Genomic DNA, 4,308 nt, shown 5'->3' with positions numbered 1-4,308 from the left:
CCCTGCACACACCAAGTGTGACTGGGTAGTTGACTGCCCCTCAAACAACACCAACCCAGACTTAACCTCAGTTAAGTCCCTCCTCAGGCCCAGTTCCAGAAACAACCACTTTCCTGGGCATGCCATGGACAGCAGCCCCTGCTCTTCATGCCCTCAGGCACTTGGGTACAGTTTTCCAGTGCTGTCTGGGAGAGACAGCACTGACCAAAGGATCACAAGGTGAATAATCAACCAAAGAGTCTGCCCTGGGTCATGCTGAACAAAGATGCTGTTAGTAAGAAACTGCCATAAGCTGTTTCTAGATGGCTCTGCTTCATGGACAGGACTTGACATCTACCATATTCCCACATCTCCCTACCACACCTTAAGGAGAGCCATGGGATCCCTTTGTCATGACTAGAAAGGTGAAGCTCCTGCCAAAGGAAACAGCCAGGAAACCTCGCTCAGGTTGTCAGCTCTGCCAGAACTGTAACTATAACTGCACAGTGGTACAAGCAACCGAAGTTTTGATATGATGGTATGAGATACAGCCTTGAGGCAGGCAAAATATTCGAACTGCAACATAAGCCATATAAAAGTAGTTTCTGATGTGCAACTCATACCTTCTTGGTTTTTTTTTCTTTCTTTTGTACCCCCTCCACTATTCCAAATCAGGTTATGACTTATGTATCGCAGTAGTTGTTAAACTGAACTGGGATCAGAGGAAATACCTCCCACTCCCAGTCATCCAGCAAATCCTACCAAATCCATCTTCTATATCACAACACAGAACAAAGGTCAGCATTAGGTACAGGAAAAAAAGGTGTGTTCTCCTATGCAGAAAAACAGTCTCTTGTAACATACTCTGGTTAGTTTATATGGCAAGGCTGAGAGGGAAGGGAGGCTGCAGAAGTGGCTTCTGTGAGAAGACAGCAAGACCTGCTCCCATGTTGGACTGAGCCTTGTTTAGCTGGCTCCAAAATGCCATTCCAAACCTGTCACAGTCCAAAGCTGAGTCAACCAGTGATGTAGGAAGTGCCTCTGTGATAACATAATTAAGAAAGAGTGAAAAATAACTATTCAGCATCTGCAAGGGAGGAGATAATGTTAAAAAAAAGCCCTGCACACACCAAGGTCAGTGAAGAGGGAGGGGAGAAGGTGCTCCAAATGCAGGAACCCATTCCTCTGCAGCCTCGGAAGGACACACAATGCAGGAGGCAGATGTGTCTTGGAGGAAGCTGCAGCCCTTGAAAAGCTGCTGCTGGAGCAGGCTCCCAACAGGAGCTGTGGCCATGGAGTGGAGCCCATAGAGGAACAAGCTTTCCATGACATGCTACTACCCATAAGGCAGTCCATTCCTGAAAATTGTTCCCCATGTGAGGAACCCACATTGAAGCAGCTCCTGAAGAACTGTCTCCTGTGGGAGGGACTGCATGCTGCAGCAGGGAAGAGCACATGGAAGAAGGAGCACCAGAGACAAAGTGTTATGGACAGACTGCAATACATATTCCCCTGTGTAGCACGTGGGGGAGGAAGAAGAGTTGGCAGTGAAGCTGAATCTGGGAAAAAGGGAGGGGTGGAGAAGATGTTTTTAGTTTAGTTCTTATTTCTCACTATCCTATTCTGTTATTAACTGGCAACAAATTAAAATCATTTTCTCAAGTCTAGTCTGTTGTGCCAGTGACAGTAGTTGTTAAGTTATCTTGCCTTGTCCTGCTGAGGAGGGGTGATAGAGCACCTTGGTGGGCATGCAGCAGCCAGACAAGGTCAGCCCATCCCCACCTCCAAATAAATAGTGCCAAGGGAAAAAACAGAGAGAAGCATCTTTAAGCAACTGGTAATACTGCTGCAGGTGAGGCACACAGAAACACTCCAGCTGTGTGTAGCTGCTCTGGCCAGTCCTGAGGGCATGGTTATAGGAAGGACAAAGAACCAGGTTTCAGGAAGATGAATACAATTGTTCCTAGGGACTTCAGACAGAGGAGGAGGTAGACTGCACTTCCAAAAAATCAAACCTTCGCTCCTCAGACAAATGAAAAATAGATCATGCTGTAATCAACAATAGTTCACTTAATAATTTGTGCTTCAACCAAAGTCTGGGATGCAAGAAGACACCTTCTTTTTGCCAGGACACAGAGCGAGGCAGTGGCTGGGACTCCCCTTCCAGAAGCATTCCCAGGCCTAAAGTGTCACCAGCAAAAAGAGTGATCCGATTTCTTGGCAGCACAAACTGCCACAGGCTCACGAGTCACTTCCTTCCCTAGAACATGATGCCATGGACGGCTCTACTCATGCTGCCTGCCAGTGTCTGCTGTCATGCCCACTCCTCCATAAGGCCCCCTCCTCCCTCTGCTACTCATTCCTTTGCTCAACGAGGCTGGCATTTAAGAAACACTTATTCCAATCCATTTCTACCCTTGTACAGCAATTGGGTGTCATTTAGTTTGATTTAGCCAATTTAGTCCTATGAATTAATTGGTTAATAAGCCATCTGTATGCATCAGGTGACAGAGTCGCGCTCTCGCACACAGGCACAGACAAGCTACTCACTTGTCCTTGTTTAATAACAGGCTGTAGGGAGTAGGAGCGGGAGAGGTGTGAGGGGTAATGTCATTCCCACAGGGAAGTGCCAACAGAGGGACGTGACCATCGCTGCACCGACCTTGACCTCTGAGCGGGGGAAGTGCCTGTTTAGGGTAATTCAGAAATAACCTGCACCGTAGTTGGAGAGGAGTGCCAGCTACAGAACAGCCGCGAGAACCACGGGTAGGCTTCGCATTGTGGGTGGGGGTTTTTTAACAGAGCCAGGAAAAGAGGTTTAGTTCATTCTTAACAGACAGTAGGAGATTCTCAGCTGCATTCCCAAACAGCTGAACTTTGTATGTGTGTAGGAGGGGGAGAGGGGTGGGAAGTAGGGGAATAGGAGGGAAGTGAGGTCTAAAGCATTTGATTTAGGTACGATCTCTAATTACAAGAAAAATGTCTCATCTATTTTGATTTCTTTTTAAATGCCAGGAAAAAAGCACCCCTTGCAGGCCCCAACCATTTCAGTGTTATATACAAGCCCCCAAGCTATTCAACAAACAACAATACAGCAAACCAAAATCAAATCCAGCAACATATCCCAACCCACACAACAGAAAAACATCAACTGTTCAGACAGAAAAACAACACTCCCTCCCCTGGCTGCCCATCCATCTCAGGCAGCCCTGAGTGCCCCAGAAAGCAGACAAGTTTCTCTGTAAACCCTGAAGATTGACAGAGGATTTTCAGACTCAGAGGGAGCTGAATTACAGGACTATGGGACCCTTGGGGGAAAGCCCTGCCAGTAGCTCCCTCTCTTTTATGCCCTGAGAACTAGCCTCCATCTCAGCCACTGCAACATCATTATATGGGGAAGGGGTCCCTTGCTGGCGTGGGAAGCTCCTGAATGATTTGGTACAGTAAATGCCAGCACCTGGGCCAGAACCTACAAACCCCAAGCCAAATGGCAGCATTTTGGTGTGACATGCTGGACAACACACTCCCATTAAAGAATTGTATCACAAGCTTGTGTACTGAGTGATTTCCAGTTGAAGGTGCAGACTTCTGTAGGATGCATGAGCCAGCTGTCCTAGAACAAACAATGGGCAGGAGAAAGAGGCCATGGCCAAGGCCACTGCAGGGAGAGAAGATGGGGGTTAGCCTCTTTTGTGTGGTGCGGAGCAGCATCCACAAGGGCTCCTCCAGGGCTTGCCTGGCTCCTGGCATTTTTCATTATCTGGGAGAGAAATGAGCATGCTGCAGACGGAGAGAGAGACACAGACTGAGCAGCGGGGATGTAGTTCTGAGGAGAAAGTGGTTTCCCCCCCCTCTCCCTAAGGAAAATGAAATTACAGTGGAGTTGGCTTTAAATGTATCCCATTAACACAACAGGCACCACAGGAAGAGTAACATCCTGCGTGTGCTTAAGTGAGGTGCTGGCAGGAGAAGAGAAGCAGGCTGAAACAGCCCCTTCCAGGGAGGAAAGGTGAGAGTGTGCCCTGCCAGCCCATACACAGCAGGCAGGGCAGAGCTTTTTCACTGCCTTTGTGGGGAGCCTTGGAGTGCCTCCCTGGGGGTTAATCCCTGAAAAAACAACCCATTAATTTGCTCTCACTAGCACGTGAGTGTGTGTTGCCAGACACTATAAAACTATCAAAACCTAGAGGAAGCTGCTCTGCTCGAACAACTGGATGCCCTGGCTAAGGCACCTCTGTTCCATCTGCAGCAGGAATGCCTGCGGGATCAATGAATGAACATACCAACCCGTCCATAACAAACAATTTCACTTGATCAGTGACCACAAAA

This window comes from Poecile atricapillus, chromosome 1 (genome assembly GCF_030490865.1).
Source record: "Poecile atricapillus isolate bPoeAtr1 chromosome 1, bPoeAtr1.hap1, whole genome shotgun sequence".
Taxonomy (NCBI): Eukaryota; Metazoa; Chordata; class Aves; order Passeriformes; family Paridae; genus Poecile; species Poecile atricapillus.
The sequence above is the reverse complement of the archived record's forward strand: the minus strand, read 5'-3'. Positions refer to the sequence as shown.